Here is a 27,322-nt window from a genome sequence, read left to right on the forward strand (position 1 = left end):
TGAAAGGGTATCACCAAGTGCAAATGAAATGTACCCAGTAAGTTACACATCTTCTAGGTGCCCTGTCCATTGTAACAGAGAAGTTTTTCCTTATATAAAGGTGTTTGATGTCATTTAGGGGCCTGACATTATTGTATGTACTTAGAACAACGTTTATAATGTATGCGGATGATGTTATCACCAGATTAGTATTTATTTTAACAATTGACAAGAGTTGGGGGTCCCCAGCAAGTGCCAGTAAACATGAACTAGAAGACTTTTAATATGATGAACTCCATCACTGAGATGCGGCAGGCACAGCCTGAGCCAGTACAACGCGTTTATCATGAACTGACGGCAGTGTCACAATTCTAAGCGGCCGCCCAGACAAGTAACTTGCCAGAGGAAGAGTACAGATGCGGAGGGTTTGATAGTCACAATACAACTCCACTAATCCGCCTACGTGGGATCTCACCCCAGGCTCACAACATGAGGTGCTATGTACAGCCTGATGACGTAAACTAAAGGAGACGGTGTCGGACAGATGAGAAGGACCAAACCAAGTCCTGATGACATCAGCAAAGTAAATACCAAAGACCTGAGTGAATCCGTCAGCAGGATCAAGTGTTTTGATAATTAAGTGACCAGGAGGGGGTAATAATAACTCCCCCACTGGACACCAACGTAGTCTGACTCCACAATTGTGTGGGTTACCCTGAGGGTGACAGTCAGTGAAGAGCAGAAGACAGGAGAAGAAGAAGACGATGGTGTACAGGACTGGCAATGAACTGATGGGACCCGAGACCTGAGGGTGATAGCATGAGATTGGTGATAGCATTATGTTATTAGCTGAGGCCCTATTGTTTATAATGTCTGAGGTTTATAATTATAATGTATGTAAATATGCCACGGTGCTGCAAATTACAATCTGAGGAGTTTTATGTGAAGGTGTGAGGTGAAGGTCACTGTGCTGCCCATGACCTGTCATATCTGCAGGGGTAAAGTCCCATTAGGACAGTAAGTGACAGTGCGACAATTATTACTGTTAATAAAAATGTAGACCGGATTAATATATATATATATTACAACCAGCAGTGGTTTATAGATTATATCAAGACAACCATCCTGTATCCAGAGGAGAATAGGGAAAGTTAGGACCACTCCGACACCTTGGAAGTCCAGGTACAAAGGGGGGTTACTCATCAGGAGTAGCTCGTCTCAAGCTGGTGAAGAAATCCAAAACCCCTACCCGCCTGGTTCGAGTGGTCAGTGGTAGGTTGCTAGGCGAGACTCAGGGATAGAGTAATAATATTTTTAGGGGGGACTGTCAGGGATCATTACTATGTATATTGTCTGAAAAATATTATCCTCACATATATGTATATACATTTCAGTTCTTTGTGTAATATACTGATATATATAACAAGTTCTTTGTTCATGTCGGACACACCTATGGAAGACACCGCCCCCTGGAATGCAAAGAGGAGTGTGCAGAAGAATGTATAGGAAAAGTTACAGCTGGGGAGCGAATAGAATTTAAGCAAGTCACACATCTATAGGGAGGGGCATGTGTCTTCTCTGTGTGTGTTTCTTTGTTCTGAATAAAGTGCAGTTCCTCCTGGCTGACATTGAAGCTGTACCTCAGACATTTGTGTGGTGTACTTCTTTCCAGGCATGCCTTCAGCTTTCAATTTACAGAGGTGGTTATTCGGTGTGAAATACGGACCTGACACTGTCAAAAGACGGAGCGTAAATAGACGCCCGCGTCAAAGAAGTGACCAGTCACTTCTTGGGGCGTAATTGGAGCCGTTATTCATGGACTCCAATGAAAAGCAGCGCCAATTACGTTCGTAACGGACGCGGCGTTCAAGCGCCTGCACGTGCCGTTACGGCTGAAATGACGGGGCTGTTTTCTCCTGAAAACAGCCCCATAATTTCGGCCGTTACGGACGCTGTAGTGTGAACATACCCTTGCAGTCACTCCCAGTGCACACTGAATGCGGCAGCCAGTCTGACAGTCTCTGACCAGTCACCACCCACATGCAGAAGACACACAGACGTTGCAGGATAGATTGAAATATTATTGCCTGTCGTTATTCAATAAAGCCTCAACTACTACTGTTTCGCAGGTATTTAATATGACAGCTTGTATAGTGTAGTGGTTAGCTTAGCTGCCTTACATTAGGAAGGTTGCTGGTTCAAAGCCCCAGAAGGGTTGTAGTTTTTATTTTATTTTTATTAATATCTTAGTTGTATTAGGCCGAGTTCACACTAGAATTAATATATGTTTACCTCTCTTCCATCAGAGGAAGAGAGGATCGATACGTTAAATGGAAAGCAACAGTTCCATTAGAATTACCATTGCTTTCAATGGTAATTCTTTTGTATCAGTTGCTTTCCGTTTGTCTCTGTTCGCTAGGTTTCCGTTCTTTTGAACGTAAATAAAAGTTCTGCAGACTGCACTTTAAAAAAAACGGAAACTTAGCGAATGGAGACAAACGGAAAGCAACGGATACAAAATAATTACCTTTGAAAGCAATGGTAATTCTAATGGAACCGTTGCCTTCCGTTTAACGTATCGATCCTCTATTCCTCTGATGGAAGAGAGGTAAACGTATAGAAACGCTAGTGTGAAAGAAGCCTTAGGGCCTGTTCACATCAGCGTTAGCTTTCCGTTCCGGGGTTCCGTCTGAGGTTTCCGTCGGGTGAACCCCGCAACGGAAAGTCAAACTGAAACCACAGCTTCAGTTTCAGTCACCATTGATATCAATGGTGACGGAAACATTGCTAATGGTTTCCGTTCGTCACCATTCCGGCAGGTTTCCGTTTTTCCGACGGAATCAATAGCATCTAAGCATCCCTCGTTTTTTTTTTTCTTAGTAGTTCTTAGTCATTATGTGTTTTTTACACGTTGGGTCCTTGGTACTACATCAAGTTCAAGGACTACTTGAATGACACCTTTTTTATTTTGAATAAAATCGTTAACCAGTGTTGTGTGTGTTATTTTATTTCATTACAATATTTTTTCTATGTCCTTCTCATTTATTTCAACATTTATTACTAGTTAATTATTAATGGCCACTGTCTAAGGGCTGATTCACACGAACGTGATTTTCGTCCGTGCAGCCCGCGTGGTTTTCACGCGGGTCGCACGGACCTATACAAGTCTATGGGGCAGTGCAGACTGTCCGTGAGTTTTGCGCAGCGTGAGTCCACTGTGTAAAACTCATGACATGTTCTATATTTAGGCGTTTTTCGCGCATCACACACCGATTGAAGTCAATGGGTGCGTGAAAATCACGCGCACCCCACGGAAGCCCTTCGGTGGGACGCGCGTTATTCGCGCAACAACAGTAAAAGAATGAATGTAAACAGAAAAGCACCACGTGCTTTTCTGTTTACAAACATCCAAACGGAGTGTCATAATGATGGCGGCTGCGCGAAAAGCACGCAGCCGCACATCCATATGAACATGACACACGGAGCTGTCAAGTGCCTTTTGCGCACGCAAAACCCTGCGTTTTTTGCGCGTACAAAACGCACACGCTCGTGTAAATCCGCCCTAACATTAGTAAGGCATCATGCACACGAGCGTGTGTATTTTCCACGCGTGAAAAACTTGCGTCAATCCCGTCCGTGTGTGTGTGCGTTATGCATCAGTGTGCTTTCCGATTCTCATGCGTTATTCACGCACTCACAAAGCCAGCCCATTTTTTTTCTTCTTTTTTTCCACCAAATTGCTGTGTAAATCACACACCAAACACACGTGTGCGGTGCGTGGTTTTCACGCACGCATTGACTTCAATGTGAGTGTAGGTGCATGATAACACACCAATAGAGGACATGCAGTATGTTTCACGCAGCGGACACTCGCTGCGTGAAAAGTCACGCATGTGTGAACAGCCCCATTGAAATAAATGGGTCGCGTGTGTTGTGCGTTTTTGCTAAGCACAGCACACGGACATGATTCACGCTTGTGTAACTCGTGCCTAAGGCCCCATTCACACCAGGGTGAATCTCGTCCGTGTGCTGATCGTCTAAACCATGCATAGCACACGCGACCCATTTATTTCAATGGGGCCGTTCACACTTGCGTGACTTTTCACGCAGCGAGTGTCCGCTGCGTGAAACATACTGCATGTCCTCTATTGGTGCGTTATCATGCACCTACACTCACATTGAAGTCAATGCGTGCGTGAAAACCACGCACCGCACACGCGTGTTTGGTGCTTGATTTACGCAGCAATTTGGTGGAAAATGTGAAAAACATAATGGGGAGATAACATTTGCTCACCATCCTTCAAGAATGTCAGCAAGGAGACAAGTCCAGTGAAGGAGGTCAGCGGGGAGGAGCAAGGACAGCTCACATGAACTCTTGGAATATACGTGCACGCTCATTGCAGCCTGCAATGAGCGTGCACGGAAAACAAGTTTCATCAGAAGGAAAGATCAACAAACCAGACCTGAACTGCATGTAAACAAACTGTGCTAAATTCAAAGAAGAGATGTGGCAAGTCGAATTTTTTTTTAAAATAATGCTTTATTTAGGATGTCTGTATAAGGGGTAACGTATGACACCGTTTTTGAAAAAAACTTTGGTATCTCGGACAACCCCTTTAACTCTCATGAACACAAGCAGATTTGGTTTTTGAATTACCGGGTCACAGCATTTCAATAGGGCCATGCATGCTGGGTCTACATAATAAACGCAGCAAGCTCCATCGCATGGCATGTGTCGGACCAAGTTCTAAAGATAAGCCCCGACTATGAATTGGTACTTCACTCAGAACAAAGTGGCAGTAGTACGGTGCCTGCAGAATGGTTCTGTTTTGCAAACCATATTACAGGCAAAAATGCGCACACTTATGAGCATAAGCATTAGCTTTGGGCTTGTAACTTTAAAAGACTATAGGTCAGCATAAAAAGTTTATATTTTCAATGTACACCTTTGGTAGTTCTCCTATATAGCTTAGGCCTTAAGACAAAAAATAAAAAAGTTAAATTATTTTTTTACCTGGAGGGACGAAAAAGAAGTCTCCATCCTTTAAAATCCGTTCTGACTCATGGAGATTAAGCTTCACTCGACCTTGTTCGACATAGTAAATCTATAAATAACGAAGACATACAACCATTTGAAATAACTAAAAAACAACCTATTAGTAATTAGTCATCTAGACTTTTGTTGAAATAAGCAAGGACAAATTATTTGAAATGAAAGGGAAAATGTTACCTATATATTTTATTCATAATTAAAAACAGAGAGTGAAACAATACTTTCTGTTTTTATATTCTATTATCTATACATGATTATGGGGGCAGCCATCTTGTCTGAGCTGCTGTTAACCGCACTTAGAGATTTGCTTTACAGAAGCCACATGGACCATAGGAACCTGTGCACAGGTGGTGACCCATTGACTTCTATGGGAGAGTTTTCTAGGCATGCTCTGTGAACTGTGAATCGTTTGTGGTGCAGGAAGGGATAGGAAGAGAGCTGTATCCATCGCCTATTATCAATGGTGGATCCTGTGTTATCAACACTCCTCAACAGTGAAATTGCAAAACCAAGGAAGAAAAGTTTTGGAATTCTGGAAATCACAGGATCGATAGACGTGCTAATGATATACAAATGATAAAGAAATGGAAACAAAATATTCCAAAGATCTTGATTTATTCAGTATCGGATATGAGCGCAATGTGCAGAAATACAAGCGCTTATACTTCTTGGCATGCTATCAATGTGGTCATCAATGGTTTTCTGAGGAATGTTCTACCATGCTGAATGCACTTGGGCACGCAAATTATCAAGATTGGCTGCTAGCAGCTCTCTTTACAATTGCAGACCAATGACATCCCAGATGTGCTCGATGGGAGACAAGTCCGGAGATGCTGCAGGCCATGGTAGCACACTTAGGCCTTCGCTGAAGAGGATAGACCTCCATTCCGGCCTCTATTGCTGTCTTGCTGTGCACCATGATAGCCTTTGAGAGTGGTGGCGTGTGGTCAATGGAACACCTGTAGCTGGACGTCTGGCTCGTAGCCCAATGTTGTGCAGACACCTTCTGATGATTTGTGTCGACACTGGTTGCTGCCTTAGGCTTGGGCTGTGACATCTGATTTGACTTGTAGTACAGAATGGATTACTACACGCCATTCTTCCAATTTAGATGATCCGTCAGTGCAGAGATTCGCATATGCAAACCTCTTGCAGTCATTCCCATTCGTTGTTGTCCTCACAACCCCCGGGACAGGCAACATTGAACAGTGCTGACATCTCTGCCTAGGCGCGTAGAGATCTGCCGGAGTGATAAACCAAGATCTCTCAGTTCAAGGATTCTGTCCCTCTCAGTTTGCGAAGAGTGGTGAAAACTGGCATGTCGACGAACAGGAGGCATCACACAATCATCCCACACAACTTGATCTGATTTTTGAGGTTTCATGTGGCTAAAAAAAAAAACAACTTTGCTTTCAATCTGGCATTTATGCCACTCCCTCATTCCATAGATTGGAGCTAGGTGCTTAAAAATCTGATCATTGCAGATCTTCGCGACATCCGCTACTTCCTCGATTTGAATAACCTTACGGCCCTTCTTGGTGTTGCAATTTCAACGTTAATGGTGTATAGAGAGGTGTTAACTTTCATTGTAATCCTGCTTGTAATAATGACATGTCTGCTGAGAAGTAACCGCTACAGAACTGGAAGTTTGAGTTTATTTTGAGGCTCACTGGCCAGGGTGAAAACTATGATTTTAGGATATTTTTGAATATAGATGGAAACCAAGTAAAATAAAAAAAAATTAAAAAAACCCACAAAATTCTTAAAAAAATATGTATTACATAAAAACATGATTGGTTTTGATCGGTGGGGGTCAGACACTGAGACCCCCCCACTGATCACTAAAATGAAGTGACTGGAGCCCTAAGGTGAGCACTGCGCCGCCTCATTTCTGATCGGCTTTCCTCAGAAAGAGGAGCGAGCGATATACGGGCTCATAGACTTTCTATTGAGCGCATACACAACTCCCTCGGATTTTAGAGGAAAGCTGATCAGAAACGAAGCAGCACAGCGCTCACCGGAGTGCTTCTGCCGCTTTGTTTTAGCGATCGGCAGGGAGCACGTGAAGGAGTAAAAGGAAGGACTCTCTCCTTATGGATGTCAAAGGCAAAGACACTTTTGGAACAAAGAACGGGAGAGGACAGAACACAACTTCCTTATGGATAATCAGAAAATAAGACTTGCAAAACAGAGCAGCCAGTTCCTAAACCTGTCTGATGGATGTAATGGCCACAAGGAAAGTAGCAAAATTTCCCATAAGGGTTTAAAGGGAGGGGACACCCAGAACCAGATTAAGATCCCAGGATTTAGTGGGACGTCGAAAAGGAGGAACAGCATGAGAAACCCCTTGCAGAAAGGTTTTTACCTGAGAGCGAAAGAACAATGTTTGCTGGGAACAATAGACAGAGCAGAAACCTGACCCTTAAGAAAAGCTAAGCCAAGTCTCTGATCAAGACTAGCTTCAACATTTATGCCGTTATATGAATCTGAGGTAAAGTGGGGTAGAACAGTGGACCTTGGAGGTAAGGTCGTAGCGGTAGACACCAAGGTGTGTCTGTGAGTAGGTTGACTAGGTTGGTGTTACAGACCTGGCGAGGCCAGTCCGGAGCAACCAGGATCGCGTGAACACCTTCTGCCTTGATTCCCTTGAGGACTTTGGGTAGTAGCGGAAGAGGAGTGATGAGATATAGAAGAGAGAATCCCTTCTAAGGAGTGATTAAGTAGTCGAATGCAATGGCCCTGGAATCCCGCTCCCTGGCCACCTAGGCTGAGCCCTTGTGGTTGAGACGAGACAAGAAGAGATCCACCTATGGGTTGCCCAACTTCTGGTAAATCTGAAGAAAGATTTGAGGGAAAAGACCATTCTCCCAGATCCAGTGGCCCAATTGTTCACTTCCAGTACATTAACTGCGAACAGAGCTTGCACAGTATTCTCGTTATGATAATGTTTCCCTGCATAACGGGCAAGCTTTCAAAAATACATAATATGCCCAGTGCAACTTAGCATTTTGGAGGAGTGTTTTTTTAGCCAAGGAGAAGAATTTTTAAACAGAAACACATGAGGGGAAGGGGGGGGATCCTCCAGCTAACCATTTGTTGTGTCCCATTAAGACAGCGCACGGATCTCCGCACGACCGACTGCAGAAGAGGCAAAAGAGACTGTAATCCAGTGCTTGACTGTTAGTAAAAGGAATCGAGGTTCCAATTTTATTTGTATTACACAATTTTGAAGTGCAAAAAGGGTTGAATCGCGTTGCCTACGCGTTTCAGACACGTCTTGTGTCCTTAATCATGGCATGTATGAAAGTCAATGTCTGTTCCCGGCGTTTATATCCGGTATGGGCGTTCATGGTAAATCTCAAAATCACCTGTGTTTACCAGAAGTAAAAAACACAAGGTGAAACAAGAAGTTACTGTATAGCAATCATGTAATGTGAGTATTTCGGGTTATATATTTTTCATTCTCATTCAATTACTATGTAAGCAAATATGCGCTCTTCTGTGCGAGCTCTACAGTATAATTTTGGAGTGCATATGCAATTACTGAATACATTTAACTAATGAATTCGAAAGACCGGATATGAACGAAAAACGGGAGACAGATAATGAGCTATGCAACCTAAAAATGAAACTGAAAAATAAACAACGAAAAACTGTTATTAAAATAATTATAAAATGCTTGGTGTTAAGCATTAATAATATCTCTCCATACAAACTGTTTAAAATGTTCAGCTATATGTGACAAATATATATGTCGAATTTTTTACTTATTGTACTGAGCAGCTATTTATGATACCATATCGTACGGCTGCAACCATTTAACACTTCCGGATATATAATAACTCAAATAATACTGAAAGATATTTTAGAAGAGGTTTTAAACTTGTTAATTATAATAGTAACAAAGGGGATTATTAAATTACAGTAAAGCCCAAATTTTGAATACGAAACTGACACTTTTGGGCAAATAAGATGTACCATCTGATGTTAAATGGTTTCTATATAAAAAAACAAAACATAAATCATAAATTAATTTCAATTCAAAAAAGGAAAGAGGATGGAACCGTCAGTTAATTGATTAGTAGTGGAACATCAGTTCCCTTTTCATGTTAAGCCCCCTCGGGAACCTAGTTTTAAGGCTATATATCCAGAAGGCTTCCCTGTCCAATAGGGTCTGTTTCATAATGCCACCTCGTGCAGAACATATTGTTTTCTCAATGGCATATGTTTTAAATGAAATAATTGCCCGGTTATGACACTTAATGAAATGCCTGGCAGCATTGGAGATACCAGGAATATTGGGGTTTCATTACGATGTAACCGGTCATTTAAAATGAGATTACGCTTGCCTTGCTGTAAATCTCAGAGACGCTACAGAAGTGTCAGGATTGTGAATAGACATGACGTCCTGGCTGGAGGTAATGTATATTCACTGTCAGGACAGTGCAGTAACGTTATAGCGTGTTTATGTGGCTGCACATAGCGATATAGCTATATCGCTAGGTGCTGTGTAAATGAATGGGAGAAGTGTATGACGCCGATTGGTCGCGTCATACACTTCTCTCCACAACGCCCACTTGGTCAAAAAGTAAAACACACCCAGTTGTCCATTAAGAAACTCATTAGCATAAAGCTAAAATAGGTCATAACCCCGTCAAAAATGATCGTTTTTCTAAATAAAAAACACTGCTGTAATCTACATTACAGCGCCGATCATATGTACAATATAGGGCACTTATAATGTGGTGACAGTGCCGCTTTAAAGTGTCATAACCGGGAAATTAATTCATTTAAAACATATGCCATTGAGAAAACAATATGTTCTGCACGAGGTGGCAATATGAAACAGACCCTATTGAACAGGGAAGCCTTCTGGATATATAGCCCTAAAACTAGGTTCCCGAGGGGGCTTAACCTGAAAAAGGAACGGATGTTCCACTACTGGTCAATTAACTGACGGTTCCATCCTCTTTCCTTTTTTGAATTTAAATTCATTTATGATTTATGTTTTTTGACATACAGTACCGTTTAAAAGTTTGGGGTCACCCAGACAATTTTGTGTTTTCCATGATAACTCACACTTATATCAAATGAGTTGCAAAATGACTAGAAAATATAGTCAAGACATTGACAAGGTTAGAAATAAATTATTATTTCAAATAAAAATCATTATGACCCTAAACTTTTGAACGGTAGTGTAGAAACCATTCAAGATCAGATGGTACATGTCTGTCATATTCAAAATTTGGGCTTTACTGTAATTTAATAATCTCCTTTGTTACTATTATAATTAACAAGTTTAAAACATCTTCTAAAATATCTTTCAAGATTATTTAGGAGTTATTATATATCCGTAAGTGTTAAATGGTTGCGGCCGTACGATATGTGCTTATCATAAATAGCTGCTCAGTACAATAAATAAAAAATCTGACATATGTGTGTCACATACACTACCGTTCAAAAGTTTAGGGTCACTTAGAAATTTCCTTATTTTTGAAAGAAAAGCAGAGTTTTTTTCAATGAAGAGAACATTAAATTAATCAGAAATACACTCTATACATTGTTAATGTGGTAAATGACTATTCTAGCTGCAAAGGTCTGGTTTTTAATGCAATATCTACATAGGTGTATAGAGGCCCATTTCCAACAACCATCACTCCAGTGTTCTAATGGTACATTGTGTTTGCCAACTGTGTTAGAAGGCTAATGGAGGATTAGAAAACACTTGAAAACCCTTGTGCAATTGTTAGCACCGCTGTAAACAGTTTTGCAGTTTAGAGGAGCTATAAAACTGACCTTCCTTTGAGCTAGTTGAGAATCTGGAGCATTACATTTGTGGGCTCGATTAAACTCTCCAAATGGCTAGAAAAAGAGAGCTTTCATGTGAAACTCGACAGTCTATTCTTGTTCTTAGAAATGAAGGCTATTCCATGCGAGAAATTGCCAAGAAACCGAAGATTTCCTACAACGATGTGTACTACTCCCTTCAGAGGACAGCACAAACAGGCTCTAACCAGAGTAGAAAGAGAAGTGGGAGGCCCCGCTGCACAACTGAGCAACAAGACAAGTACATTAGTCTCTAGTTTGAGAAATAGACGCCTCACAGGTCCAAAACTGGCAGCTTCATTAAATAGTACCGGCAAAACGCCAGTGTCAACGTCTACCGTGAAGAGGCGACTCTGGGATGCTGGCCTTCAGGGCAGAGTGGCAAAGAAAAAGCCATATCTGAGACTGGCTAATAAAAGGAAAAGATTAATATGGGCAAAAGCACACAGACATTGGACAGAGGAAGATTGGAAAAAAGTGTTAAGGACAGACAAATCGAAGTTTGAGGTGTTTGGATCACACAGAAGAACATTTGTGAGACGCAGAACTGAAAAGATGCTGGAACAGTGCCTGACGCCATCTGTCAAGCATGGTGGAGGTAATGTGATGGTCTGGGGTTGCTTTGGTGCTGGTAAAGTGGGAGATTTGTACAAGGTAAAAGGGATTTTGAATAAGGAAGGCTATCACTCCATTTTGCAACGCCATGCCATACCCTGTGGACAGCGCTTGATTGGAGCCAATTTCATCCTACAACAGGACAATGAACCAAAGCACACCTCCAAATTATGCAAGAACTATTTAGGGAAGAAGCAGGCAGCTGGTATTCTATCTGTAATGGAGTGGCCAGCGCAGTCACCAGATCTCAACCCCATAGAGCTGTTGTGGGAGCAGCTTGACCCTATGGCACGCAAGAAGTGCCCATCAAGCCAATCCAACTTGTGGGAGGGGCTTCTGGAAGCATGGGGTGAAATTTCTCCCGATTACCTCAACAAATTAACAGCTAGAATGCCAAAGGTCTGCAATGCTCTAATTGCTGCAAATGGAGCATTCTTTGACGAAAGCAAAGTTTGGAGGAGAAAATTATTATTTCAAATAAAAAATCATTATTTCTAACCTTGTCAATGTCTTGACTATATTTTCTAGTCATTTTGCAACTCATTTGATAAATAGAAGTGTGAGTTTTCATGGAAAACACAAAATTGTCTGGGTGACCCCAAACTTTTGAACGGTAGTGTATAGCTGAACATTTTAAACAGTTTGTATGGAGAGATATTATTAATGCTTTCCACCAAGCATTTTATATTTATTTTAATAACCGTTTTTCGTTGTTTATTTTTCAGTTTCATTTTTACATTGCATAGCTCATTATCCGTATCCCGTTTCGTTCATATCCGGTCTTTCGAATTCATTAGTTAAATAAATTCAGTCATTGCATATGCACTCCATACTGTAGAGCTCTCACAGAAGAGCGCATATTTGCTTAAATAGTGATTGAATGAGAAAAAATATATAACGGAAAATACTCTCATTAAATGATTGCTATACAGAAAATTCTTGTTGCACCTTGTGTTTTTTTACTTCCGGTAAACACAGGTGATTTTGAGATTTACCTTGAACGCCCATACCGGATATAAACGCCGGGAACAGACATTGACTTTCATACATGCCATGATTAAGGACACAGGCTGTGTCTGAAACGTGTAGGCGAATAACCAATGCGATTCAACCCTTTTTGCACTTTGACATTTTAAAAATTTGTAATACAAATACAATTGGAACCTCGATTCCTTTTATTAATCTTCAAGTGCTGGATTACAGTCTCTTTTGCCTCTTCAGAAGTATTTTTACGCTGCAGGAATAAATGTAGTGCAACCTCTGGGCTAGGCCTATTTATCTCACAACAAAAAAATGACTGATAAATCGCTGCCCATAGGAATGCATTTAGTAGCTTGAAAATCTCTTCAAAATCTCTCCTGACAAGTGTGTAGCTCTGAAATTCCAGCATGTAGAAATGAAAAAAAAAACACTAGCAAATCGCTTGACTGGAGCGATTTTGAAGAGATTTTCAAGCTACTCAATGCATTCCTAAGGACAGCTATTTATCACAGCCATTTTTTGTAGTGAGAAATACTCAGCGTATGGCCCCCCCGCCTAATGCATCCTATGGACAGGGATTTAACTCTTACTACAAAAAAAAGAAGGTCTGCCAGCAGCCTGTGTCTCCTCTTTCCCTGCTCCCGCCTCTCCTCTCCATAGACTTCTATGGGCTGGCTGTAAAGAGACACCACTTCCTGCAGTCCTTCTCCTTTGTAACTAGAGATGTATTTTTACTCAACAGGGGGTAGACAGCAGGTTACAGGAAGGGATAAACATAGGTGCAGTAATTTCACACTGAATTTGCATGAATAAAACCACAACATTTCTAATAGTAAAAGTAAATTACAAAGTTGTTCTAGATCAGGTATACTATTAGATTAGCATAAGTTGTTTGAAAAGTTAGCGTTCATTGAAAAAATATTTACCCACCACAATCTCAGACACAACAACGCTCCTTTCAGTCTTTTTTTGAGGGGCGATTATCAACTTCCCAGTAGTAAATATATTGTTGCTGAAGCTATTGCAGGATGTACAGAAATCATTGCCAATAAATTAGCTATTTTCACTTTAGGCAACGCATTCTGTCATAAAATAAACAGAGTAAGCAAATAAATGTATACGTAAAGAAACATATAAGGAGCAATATTATTAAAATAAATAAAGTTTACAACTTTGAAATCTTTTTTTTTAATTAAAATGTCTCAGTGTGATTGATCCAACCTTTAAAGTATTTATTAAAAATTATTTTTGTGATATAGCGGCTTTGTATACAGAGCATCTGTACCTAGCGCTGAAACCTGTATCTATCATGGTCCGCAAAACGGACTGGTTCAGTGTAAGCGGGTCCTGCGTGATCAAGCGGCCATCGATCACATCTACGTTTATAACTTAGATGGGATCGATTACACGCAGGACCCGCTGAAACTGAATCCATCAGTCCCGGGGACCTGACAGATTCAGGTCTTAGCGCACAATATAGCTGCTCTGTATACAGATTACAAAGCAGCTGTATCCCAAAAAGTAAAAATAATTTTTAATGCAAAGTATTTTGAAAGTTTAACCAATCACATTGATTTGTAACAGATAGCTATGCTTTTACACGAGGTAATAGAAAGTCTGGGAGATCAATTCATTTTCCATTTGAAATAACGTGATTTTCGTCCGTGCAGCCCGCGTGGTTTTCACGCGGGTCGCACGGACCTATACAAGTCTATGGGGCAGTGCAGACTGTCCGTGAGTTTTGCGCAGCGTGAGTCCACTGTGTAAAACTCATGACATGTTCTATATTTAGGCGTTTTTCGCGCATCACACACCCATTGAAGTCAATGGGTGCGTGAAAATCACGCGCACCCCACGGAAGCCCTTCGGTGGGACGCGCGTTATTCGCGCAACAACAGTAAAAGAATGAATGTAAACAGAAAAGCACCACGTGCTTTTCTGTTTACAAACATCCAAACTGAGTGTCATAATGATGGCGGCTGCGCGAAAAGCACGCAGCCGCACATCCATATGAACATGACACACGGAGCTGTCAAGTGCCTTTTGCGCACGCAAAACCCTGCGGTTTTTGCGCGTACAAAACGCACATGCTCGTGTAAATCCGCCCTAACATTAGTAAGGCATCATGCACACGAGCGTGTGTATTTTCCACGCGTGAAAAACTTGCGTCAATCCCGTCCGTGTGTGTGTGCGTTATGCATCAGTGTGCTTTTCGATTCTCATGCGTTATTCACGCACTCACAAAGCCAGCCCATTTTTTTTCTTCTTTTTTCCACCAAATTGCTGTGTAAATCACACACCAAACACACGTGTGCGGTGCGTGGTTTTCACGCACGCATTGACTTCAATGTGAGTGTAGGTGCATGATAACACACCAATAGAGGACATGCAGTATGTTTCACGCAGCGGACACTCGCTGCGTGAAAAGTCACGCATGTGTGAACAGCCCCATTGAAATAAATGGGTCGCGTGTGTTGTGCGTTTTTGCTAAGCACAGCACACGGACATGATTCACGCTTGTGTAACTCGTGCCTAAGGCCCCATTCACACCAGGGTGAATCTCGTCCGTGTGCTGATCGTCTAAACCATGCATAGCACACGCGACCCATTTATTTCAATGGGGCCGTTCACACTTGCGTGACTTTTCACGCAGCGAGTGTCCGCTGCGTGAAACATACTGCATGTCCTCTATTGGTGCGTTATCATGCACCTACACTCACATTGAAGTCAATGCGTGCGTGAAAACCACGCACCGCACACGCGTGTTTGGTGCTTGATTTACGCAGCAATTTGGTGGAAAATGTGAAAAACATAATGGGGAGATAACATTTGCTCACCATCCTTCAAAAATGTCAGCAAGGAGACAAGTCCAGTGAAGGAGGTCAGCGGGGAAGAGCAAGGACAGCTCACATGAACTCTTGGAATGTACGTGCATGCTCATTGCAGCCTGCAATGAGCGTGCACGGAAAACAAGTTTCATCAGAAGGAAAGATCAACAAACCAGACCTGAACTGCATGTAAACAAACTGTGCTAAATTCAAAGAAGAGATGTGGCAAGTCGAATTTTTTTTTTTAAATAATGCTTTATTTAGGTTGTCTGTATAAGGGGTAACGTATGAGACAGTTTTTGAAAAAAACTTTGGTATCTCGGACAACCCCTTTAACTCTCATGAACACAAGCAGATTTGGTTTTTGAATTACCGGGTCACAGCATTTCAATAGGGCCATGCATGCTGGGTCTACATAATAAACGCAGCAAGCTCCATCGCATGGCATGTGTCGGACCAAGTTCTAAAGATAAGCCCCGACTATGAATTGGTACTTCACTCAGAACAAAGTGGCAGTAGTACGGTGCCTGCAGAATGGTTCTGTTTTGCAAACCATATTACAGGCAAAAATGCGCACACTTATGAGCATAAGCATTAGCTTTGGGCTTGTAACTTTAAAAGACTATAGGTCAGCATAAAAAGTTTATATTTTCAATGTACACCTTTGGTAGTTCTCCTATATAGCTTAGGTCTTAAGACAAAAAATAAAAAAGTTACATTATTTTTTTACCTGGAGGGACGAAAAAGAAGTCTCCATCCTTTAAAATCCGTTCTGACTCATGGAGATTAAGCTTCACTCGACCTTGTTCGACATAGTAAATCTATAAATAACGAAGACATACAACCATTTGAAATAACTAAAAAACAACCTATTAGTAATTAGTCATCTAGACTTTTGTTGAAATAAGCAAGGACAAATTATTTGAAATGAAAGGGAAAATGTTACCTATATATTTTATTCATAATTAAAAACAGAGAGTGAAACAATACTTTCTGTTTTTATATTCTATTATCTATACATGATTATGGGGGCAGCCATCTTGTCTGAGCTGCTGTTAACCGCACTTAGAGATTTGCTTTACAGAAGCCACATGGACCATAGGAACCTGTGCACAGGTGGTGACCCATTGACTTCTATGGGAGAGTTTTCTAGGCATGCTCTGTGAACTGTGAATCGTTTGTGGTGCAGGAAGGGATAGGAAGAGAGCTGTATCCATCGCCTATTATCAATGGTGGATCCTGTGTTATCAACACTCCTCAACATTGAAATTGCAAAACCAAGGAAGAAAAGTTTTGGAATTCTGGAAATCACAGGATCGATAGACATGCTAATGATATACAAATGATAAAGAAATGGAAACAAAATATTCCAAAGATCTTGATTTATTCAGTATCGGATATGAGCGCAATGTGCAGAAATACAAGCGCTTATACTTCTTGGCATGCTATCAATGTGGTCATCAATGGTTTTCTGAGGAATGTTCTACCATGCTGAATGCACTTGGGCACGCAAATTATCAAGATTGGCTGCTAGCAGCTCTCTTTACAATTGCAGACCAATGACATCCCAGATGTGCTCGATGGGAGACAAGTCCGGAGATGCTGCAGGCCATGGTAGCACACTTAGGCCTTCGCTGAAGAGGATAGACCTCCATTCCGGCCTCTATTGCTGTCTTGCTGTGCACCATGATAGCCTTTGAGAGTGGTGGCGTGTGGTCAATGGAACACCTGTAGCTGGACGTCTGGCTCGTAGCCCAATGTTGTGCAGACACCTTCTGATGATTTGTGTCGACACTGGTTGCTGCCTTAGGCTTGGGCTGTGACATCTGATTTGCCTTGTAGTACAGAATGGATTACTACACGCCATTCTTCCAATTTAGATGATCCGTCAGTGCAGAGATTCGCATATGCGCACCTCTTGCGGTCATTCCCATTCGTTGTTGTCCTCACAACCCCCGGGACAGGCAACATTGAACAGTGCTGACATCTCTGCCTAGGCGCGTAGAGATCTGCCGGAGTGATAAACCAAGATCTCTCAGTTCAAGGATTCTGTCCCTCTCAGTTTGCGAAGAGTGGTGAAAACTGGCATGTCGACGAACAGGAGGCATCACACAATCATCCCACACAACTTGATCTGATTTTTGAAGTTTCATGTGGCTAAAAAAACAACAACTTTGCTTTCAATCTGGCATTTATGCCACTCCCTCATTCAACAGATTGGAGCTAGGTGCTTAAAAATCTGATCATTGCAGATCTTAGCGACATCCGCTACTTCCTCGATTTGAATAACCTTACGGCCCTTCTTGGTGTTGCAATTTCAACGTTAATGGTGTATAGAGAGGTGTTAACTTTCATTGTAATCCTGCTTGTAATAATGACATGTCTGCTGAGTAGTAACCGCTACAGAACTGGAAGTCTGAGTTTATTTTGAGGCTCACTGGCCAGGGTGAAAACTATGATTTTAGGATATTTTTGAATATAGATGGAAACCAAGTAAAATAAAATAAATAAAAAAAAACCACAAAATTCTTAAAAAAATATGTATTACATAAAAACATGATTGGTTTTGATCGGTGGGGGTCAGACACTGAGACCCCCCCACTGATCACTAAAATGAAGTGACTGGAGCCCTAAGGTGAGCACTGCGCCGCCTCATTTCTGATCGGCTTTCCTCAGAAAGAGGAGCGAGCGATATACGGGCTCATAGACTTTCTATTGAGCGCATACACAACTCCCTCGGATTTTAGAGGAAAGCTGATCAGAAACGAAGCAGCACAGCGCTCACCGGAGTGCTTCTGCCGCTTTGTTTTAGCGATCGGCAGGGAGCACGTGAAGGAGTAAAAGGAAGGACTCTCTCCTTATGGATGTCAAAGGCAAAGACACTTTTGGAACAAAGAACGGGAGAGGGCAGAACACAACTTCCTTATGGATAATCAGAAAATAAGATTTGCAAAACAGAGCAGTCAGTTCCTAAACCTGTCTGATGGATGTAATGGCCACAAGGGTTTAAAGGGAGGGGACACCCAGAACCAGATTAAGATCCCAGGATTTAGTGGGACGTCGAAAAGGAGGAACAGCATGAGAAACCCCTTGCAGAAAGGTTTTTACCTGAGAGCGAAAGAACAATGTTTGCTGGGAACAATAGACAGAGCAGAGACCTGACCCTTAAGAAAAGCTAAGCCAAGTCTCTGATCAAGACTAGCTTCAACATTTATGCCGTTATATGAATCTGAGGTAAAGTGGGGTAGAACAGTGGACCTTGGAGGTAAGGTCGTAGCGGTAGACACCAAGGTGTGTCTGTGAGTAGGTTGACTAGGTTGGTGTTACAGACCTGGCGAGGCCAGTCCGGAGCAACCAGGATCGCGTGAACACCTTCTGCCTTGATTCCCTTGAGGACTTTGGGTAGTAGCGGAAGAGGAGTGATGAGATATAGAAGAGAGAATCCCTTCTAAGGAGTGATTAAGTAGTCGAATGCAATGGCCCTGGAATCCCGCTCCCTGGCCACCTAGGCTGAGCCCTTGTGGTTAAGACGAGACAAGAAGAGATCCAACTATGGGTTGCCCAACTTCTGGTAAATCTGAAGAAAGATTTGAGGGAAAAGACCATTCTCCCAGATCCAGTGGCCCAATTGTTCACTTCCAGTACATTAACTGCGAACAGAGCTTGCACAGTATTCTCGTTATGATAATGTTTCCCTGCATAACGGGCAAGCTTTCAAAAATACATAATATGCCCAGTGCAATTTAGCATTTTGGAGGAGTGTTTTTTTAGCCAAGGAGAAGAATTTTTAAACAGAAACACATGAGGGGAAGGGGATCCTCCAGCTAACCATTTGTTGTGTCCCATTAAGACAGCGCACGTATCTCCGCACGACCGACTGCAGAAGAGGCAAAAGAGACTGTAATCCAGTGCTTGACTGTTCGTAAAAGGAATCGAGGTTCTAATTTTATTTGTATTACACAATTTTGAAATGTCAAAGTGAAAAAAGGGTTGAATCGCGTTGCCTACACGTTTCAGACACGTCCTGTGTCCTTAATCATGGCATGTATGAAAGTCAATGTCTGTTCCCGGCGTTTATATCCGGTATGGGCGTTCAAGGTAAATCTCAAAATCACCTGTGTTTACCAGAAGTAAAAAACACAAGGTGAAACAAGAAGTTACTGTATAGCAATCATGTAATGTGAGTATTTCGGGTTATATATTTTTCATTCTCATTCAATTACTATGTAAGCAAATATGCGCTCTTCTGTGCAAGCTCTACAGTATAATTTTGGAGTGCATATGCAATTACTGAATACATTTAACTAATGAATTCGAAAGACCGGATATGAACGAAAAACGGGAGACAGATAATGAGCTATGCAACCTAAAAATGAAACTGAAAAATAAACAACGAAAAACTGTTATTAAAATAATTATAAAATGCTTGGTGTTAAGCATTAATAATATCTCTCCATACAAACTGTTTAAAATGTTCAGCTATATGTGACAAATATATATGTCGAATTTTTTACTTATTGTACTGAGCAGCTATTTATGATACCATATCGTACGGCTGCAACCATTTAACACTTCCGGATATATAATAACTCAAATAATCCTGAAAGATATTTTAGAAGAGGTTTTAAACTTGTTAATTATAATAGTAACAAAGGGGATTATTAAATTACAGTAAAGCCCAAATTTTGAATACGAAACTGACACTTTTGGGCAAATAAGATGTACCATCTGATGTTAAATGGTTTCTATATAAAAAAACAAAACATAAATCATAAATTAATTTCAATTCAAAAAAGGAAAGAGGATGGAACCGTCAGTTAATTGATTAGTAGTGGAACATCAGTTCCCTTTTCATGTTAAGCCCCCTCGGGAACCTAGTTTTAAGGCTATATATCCAGAAGGCTTCCCTGTCCAATAGGGTCTGTTTCATAATGCCACCTCGTGCAGAACATATTGTTTTCTCAATGGCATATGTTTTAAATGAAATAATTGCCCGGTTATGACACTTAATGAAATGCCTGGCAGCATTGGAGATACCAGGAATATTGGGGTTTCATTACGATGTAACCGGTCATTTAAAATGAGATTACGCTTGCCTTGCTGTAAATCTCAGAGACGCTACAGAAGTGTCAGGATTGTGAATAGACATGACGTCCTGGCTGGAGGTAATGTATATTCACTGTCAGGACAGTGCAGTAACGTTATAGCGTGTTTATGTGGCTGCACATAGCGATATAGCTATATCGCTAGGTGCTGTGTAAATGAATGGGAGAAGTGTATGACGCCGATTGGTCGCGTCATACACTTCTCTCCACAACGCCCACTTGGTCAAAAAGTAAAACACACCCAGTTGTCCATTAAGAAACTCATTAGCATAAAGCTAAAATAGGTCATAACTCCGTCAAAAATGATCGTTTTTCTAAATAAAAAACACTGCTGTAATCTACATTACAGCGCCGATCATATGTACAATATAGGGCACTTATAATGTGGTGACAGTGCCGCTTTAAGTGTCATAACCGGGAAATCAATTCATTTAAAACATATGCCATTGAGAAAACAATATGTTCTGCACGAGGTGGCAATATGAAACAGACCCTATTGAACAGGGAAGCCTTCTGGATATATAGCCCTAAAACTAGGTTCCCGAGGGGGCTTAACCTGAAAAAGGAACGGATGTTCCACTACTGGTCAATTAACTGACGGTTCCATCCTCTTTCCTTTTTTGAATTTAAATTCATTTATGATTTATGTTTTTTGACATACAGTACCGTTCAAAAGTTTGGGGTCACCCAGACAATTTTGTGTTTTCCATGATAACTCACACTTATATCAAATGAGTTGCAAAATGACTAGAAAATATAGTCAAGACATTGACAAGGTTAGAAATAAATTATTATTTCAAATAAAAATCATTATGACCCTAAACTTTTGAACGGTAGTGTAGAAACCATTCAATATCAGATGGTACATGTCTGTCATATTCAAAATTTGGGCTTTACTGTAATTTAATAATCTCCTTTGTTACTATTATAATTAACAAGTTTAAAACATCTTCTAAAATATCTTTCAAGATTATTTAGGAGTTATTATATATCCGTAAGTGTTAAATGGTTGCGGCCGTACGATATGTGCTTATCATAAATAGCTGCTCAGTACAATAAATAAAAAATCTGACATATGTGTGTCACATACACTACCGTTCAAAAGTTTAGGGTCACTTAGAAATTTCCTTATTTTTGAAAGAAAAGCAGAGTTTTTTTCAATGAAGAGAACATTAAATTAATCAGAAATACACTCTATACATTGTTAATGTGGTAAATGACTATTCTAGCTGCAAAGGTCTGGTTTTTAATGCAATATCTACATAGGTGTATAGAGGCCCATTTCCAACAACCATCACTCCAGTGTTCTAATGGTACATTGTGTTTGCCAACTGTGTTAGAAGGCTAATGGAGGATTAGAAAACACTTGAAAACCCTTGTGCAATTGTTAGCACCGCTGTAAACAGTTTTGCAGTTTAGAGGAGCTATAAAACTGACCTTCCTTTGAGCTAGTTGAGAATCTGGAGCATTACATTTGTGGGCTCGATTAAACTCTCCAAATGGCTAGAAAAAGAGAGCTTTCATGTGAAACTCGACAGTCTATTCTTGTTCTTAGAAATGAAGGCTATTCCATGCGAGAAATTGCCAAGAAACTGAAGATTTCCTACAACGATGTGTACTACTCCCTTCAGAGGACAGCACAAACAGGCTCTAACCAGAGTAGAAAGAGAAGTGGGAGGCCCCGCTGCACAACTGAGCAACAAGACAAGTACATTAGTCTCTAGTTTGAGAAATAGACGCCTCACAGGTCCAAAACTGGCAGCTTCATTAAATAGTACCGGCAAAACGCCAGTGTCAACGTCTACCGTGAAGAGGCGACTCTGGGATGCTGGCCTTCAGGGCAGAGTGGCAAAGAAAAAGCCATATCTGAGACTGGCTAATAAAAGGAAAAGATTAATATGGGCAAAAGCACACAGACATTGGACAGAGGAAGATTGGAAAAAAGTGTTAAGGACAGACAAATCGAAGTTTGAGGTGTTTGGATCACACAGAAGAACATTTGTGAGACGCAGAACTGAAAAGATGCTGGAACAGTGCCTGACGCCATCTGTCAAGCATGGTGGAGGTAATGTGATGGTCTGGGGTTGCTTTGGTGCTGGTAAAGTGGGAGATTTGTACAAGGTAAAAGGGATTTTGAATAAGGAAGGCTATCACTCCATTTTGCAACGCCATGCCATACCCTGTGGACAGCGCTTGATTGGAGCCAATTTCATCCTACAACAGGACAATGAACCAAAGCACACCTCCAAATTATGCAAGAACTATTTAGGGAAGAAGCAGGCAGCTGGTATTCTATCTGTAATGGAGTGGCCAGCGCAGTCACCAGATCTCAACCCCATAGAGCTGTTGTGGGAGCAGCTTGACCCTATGGCACGCAAGAAGTGCCCATCAAGCCAATCCAACTTGTGGGAGGGGCTTCTGGAAGCATGGGGTGAAATTTCTCCCGATTACCTCAACAAATTAACAGCTAGAATGCCAAAGGTCTGCAATGCTCTAATTGCTGCAAATGGAGCATTCTTTGACGAAAGCAAAGTTTGGAGGAGAAAATTATTATTTCAAATAAAAAATCATTATTTCTAACCTTGTCAATGTCTTGACTATATTTTCTAGTCATTTTGCAACTCATTTGATAAATAGAAGTGTGAGTTTTCATGGAAAACACAAAATTGTCTGGGTGACCCCAAACTTTTGAACGGTAGTGTATAGCTGAACATTTTAAACAGTTTGTATGGAGAGATATTATTAATGCTTTCCACCAAGCATTTTATATTTATTTTAATAACCGTTTTTCGTTGTTTATTTTTCAGTTTCATTTTTACATTGCATAGCTCATTATCCGTATCCCGTTTCGTTCATATCCGGTCTTTCGAATTCATTAGTTAAATAAATTCAGTCATTGCATATGCACTCCATACTGTAGAGCTCTCACAGAAGAGCGCATATTTGCTTAAATAGTGATTGAATGAGAAAAAATATATAACGGAAAATACTCTCATTAAATGATTGCTATACAGAAAATTCTTGTTGCACCTTGTGTTTTTTTACTTCCGGTAAACACAGGTGATTTTGAGATTTACCTTGAACGCCCATACCGGATATAAACGCCGGGAACAGACATTGACTTTCATACATGCCATGATTAAGGACACAGGCTGTGTCTGAAACGTGTAGGCGAATAACCAATGCGATTCAACCCTTTTTGCACTTTGACATTTTAAAAATTTGTAATACAAATACAATTGGAACCTCGATTCCTTTTATTAATCTTCAAGTGCTGGATTACAGTCTCTTTTGCCTCTTCAGAAGTATTTTTATGCTGCAGGAATAAATGTAGTGCAACCTCTGGGCTAGGCCTATTTATCTCACAACAAAAAATGACTGATAAATCGCTGCCCATAGGAATGCATTTAGTAGCTTGAAAATCTCTTCAAAATCTCTCCTGACAAGTGTGTAGCTCTGAAATTCCAGCATGTAGAAATGAAAAAAAAACACTAGCAAATCGCTTGACTGGAGCGATTTTGAAGAGATTTTCAAGCTACTCAATGCATTCCTAAGGACAGCTATTTATCACAGCAATATCACAGCCATTTTTTGTAGTGAGAAATACTCAGCGTGTGGCCCCCCCGCCTAATGCATCCTATGGACAGGGATTTAACGCTTACTACAAAAAAAAGAAGGTCTGCCAGCAGCCTGTGTCTCCTCTTTCCCTGCTCCCGCCTCTCCTCTCCATAGACTTCTATGGGCTGGCTGTAAAGAGACACCACTTCCTGCAGTCCTTCTCCTTTGTAACTAGAGATGTATTTTTACTCAACAGGGGGTAGACAGCAGGTTACAGGAAGGGATAAACATAGGTGCAGTAATTTCACACTGAATTTGCATGAATAAAACCACAACATTTCTAATAGTAAAAGTAAATTACAAAGTTGTTCTATATCAGGTATACTATTAGATTAGCATAAGTTGTTTGAAAAGTTAGCGTTCATTGAAAAAATATTTACCCACCACAATCTCAGACACAACAACGCTCCTTTCAGTCTTTTTTTGAGGGGCGATTATCAACTTCCCAGTAGTAAATATATTGTTGCTGAAGCTATTGCAGGATGTACAGAAATCATTGCCAATAAATTAGCTATTTTCACTTTAGGCAACGCATTCTGTCATAAAATAAACAGAGTAAGTAAATAAATGTATACGTAAAGAAACATATAAGGAGCAATATTATTAAAATAAACAAAGTTTACAACTTTGAAATCTTTTTTTTAATTAAAATGTCTCAGTGTGATTGATCCAACCTTTAAAGTATTTATTAAAAATTATTTTTGTGATATAGCTGCTTTGTATACAGAGCATCTGTACCTAGCGCTGAAACCTGTATCTATCATGGTCCGCAAAACGGACTGGTTCAGTGTAAGCGGGTCCTGCGTGATCAAGCGGCCATCGATCACATCTACGTTTATAACTTAGATGGGATCGATTACACGCAGGACCCGCTGAAACTGAATCCATCAGTGCCGGGGACCTGACAGATTCAGGTCTTAGCGCACAATATAGCTGCTCTGTATACAGATTACAAAGCAGCTGTATCCCAAAAAGTAAAAATAATTTTTAATACAAAGTATTTTGAAAGTTTAACCAATCACATTGATTTGTAACAGATAGCTATGCTTTTAGACGAGGTAATAGATAGTCTGGGAGATCAATTCATTTTCCATTTTAAATAACGTGATTTTCGTCCGTGCAGCCCGCGTGGTTTTCACGCGGGTCGCACGGACCTATACAAGTCTATGGGGCAGTGCAGACTGTCCGTGAGTTTTGCGCAGCGTGAGTCCACTGTGTACTCATGAGATGTTCTATATTTAGGCGTTTTTCGCGCATCACACACCCATTGAAGTCAATGGGTGCGTGAAAATCACGCGCACCCCACGGAAGCCCTTCCGTGGGACGCACGTTATTCGCGCAACAACAGTAAAAGAATGAATGTAAACAGAAAAGCACGCAGCCGCACATCCATATGAACATGACACTGCGGTTTTTGCGTGTACAAAACGCACAAGCTCGTGTAAATCCGCCCTAACATTAGTAAGGCATCATGCACACGAGCGTGTGTATTTTCCACGCGTGAAAAACTTGCGTCAATCCCGTCCGTGTGTGTGTGCGTTATGCATCAGTGTGCTTTTCGATTCTCATGCGTTATTCACGCACTCACAAAGCCAGCCCATTTTTTTTCTTCTTTTTTCCACCAAATTGCTGTGTAAATCACACACCAAACACACGTGTGCGGTGCGTGGTTTTCACGCACGCATTGACTTCAATGTGAGTGTAGGTGCATGATAACACACCAATAGAGGACATGCAGTATGTTTCACGCAGCGGACACTCGCTGCGTGAAAAGTCACGCATGTGTGAACAGCCCCATTGAAATAAATGGGTCGCGTGTGTTGTGCGTTTTTGCTAAGCACAGCACACGGACATGATTCACGCTTGTGTAACTCGTGCCTAAGGCCCCATTCACACCAGGGTGAATCTCGTCCGTGTGCTGATCGTCTAAACCATGCATAGCACACGCGACCCATTTATTTCAATGGGGCCGTTCACACTTGCGTGACTTTTCACGCAGCGAGTGTCCGCTGCGTGAAACATACTGCATGTCCTCTATTGGTGCGTTATCATGCACCTACACTCACATTGAAGTCAATGCGTGCGTGAAAACCACGCACCGCACACGCGTGTTTGGTGCTTGATTTACGCAGCAATTTGGTGGAAAATGTGAAAAACATAATGGGGAGATAACATTTGCTCACCATCCTTCAAGAATGTCAGCAAGGAGACAAGTCCAGTGAAGGAGGTCAGCGGGGAGGAGCAAGGACAGCTCACATGAACTCTTGGAATGTACGTGCACGCTCATTGCAGCCTGCAATGAGCGTGCACGGAAAACAAGTTTCATCAGAAGGAAAGATCAACAAACCAGACCTGAACTGCATGTAAACAAACTGTGCTAAATTCAAAGAAGAGATGTGGCAAGTCGAATTTTTTTTTAAAATAATGCTTTATTTAGGATGTCTGTATAAGGGGTAACGTATGACACAGTTTTTGAAAAAAACTTTGGTATCTCGGACAACCCCTTTAACTCTCATGAACACAAGCAGATTTGGTTTTTGAATTACCGGGTCACAGCATTTCAATAGGGCCATGCATGCTGGGTCTACATAATAAACGCAGCAAGCTCCATCGCATGGCATGTGTCGGACCAAGTTCTAAAGATAAGCCCCGACTATGAATTGGTACTTCACTCAGAACAAAGTGGCAGTAGTACGGTGCCTGCAGAATGGTTCTGTTTTGCAAACCATATTACAGGCAAAAATGCGCACACTTATGAGCATAAGCATTAGCTTTGGGCTTGTAACTTTAAAAGACTATAGGTCAGCATAAAAAGTTTATATTTTCAATGTACACCTTTGGTAGTTCTCCTATATAGCTTAGGTCTTAAGACAAAAAATAAGAAAGTTAAATTATTTTTTTACCTGGGACGGACGAAAAAGAAGTCTCCATCCTTTAAAATCCGTTCTGACTCATGGAGATTAAGCTTCACTCGACCTTGTTCGACATAGTAAATCTATAAATAACGAAGACATACAACCATTTGAAATAACTAAAAAACAACCTATTAGTAATTAGTCATCTAGACTTTTGTTGAAATAAGCAAGGACAAATTATTTGAAATGAAAGGGAAAATGTTACCTATATATTTTATTCATAATTAAAAACAGAGAGTGAAACAATACTTTCTGTTTTTATTTTTATATTCTATTATCTATACATGATTATGGGGGCAGCCATCTTGTCTGAGCTGCTGTTAACCGCACTTAGAGATTTGCTTTACAGAAGCCACATGGACCATAGGAACCTGTGCACAGGTGGTGACCCATTGACTTCTA

The 27,322-nt window shown here is 41.0% G+C and overlaps 1 long non-coding RNA gene across 1 annotated transcript; it reads right to left on the minus strand.

Annotated features, from left to right (window-relative positions):
* Positions 1 to 4,999: 4,999 nt before the first annotated feature.
* Positions 5,000 to 26,992, minus strand: LOC142740912 (uncharacterized). The gene is made up of 5 exons (XR_012880917.1): positions 26,909 to 26,992; positions 24,390 to 24,541; positions 16,013 to 16,103; positions 13,385 to 13,536; positions 5,000 to 5,084 (listed from the first exon to the last, which is right to left on the minus strand). It is a non-coding gene; the product is annotated as an uncharacterized LOC142740912 (long non-coding RNA).
* Positions 26,993 to 27,322: the final 330 nt, after the last annotated feature.

Source organism: Rhinoderma darwinii, chromosome 1 (assembly GCF_050947455.1).
Source record: "Rhinoderma darwinii isolate aRhiDar2 chromosome 1, aRhiDar2.hap1, whole genome shotgun sequence".
Lineage (NCBI taxonomy): Eukaryota > Metazoa > Chordata > Amphibia > Anura > Rhinodermatidae > Rhinoderma > Rhinoderma darwinii.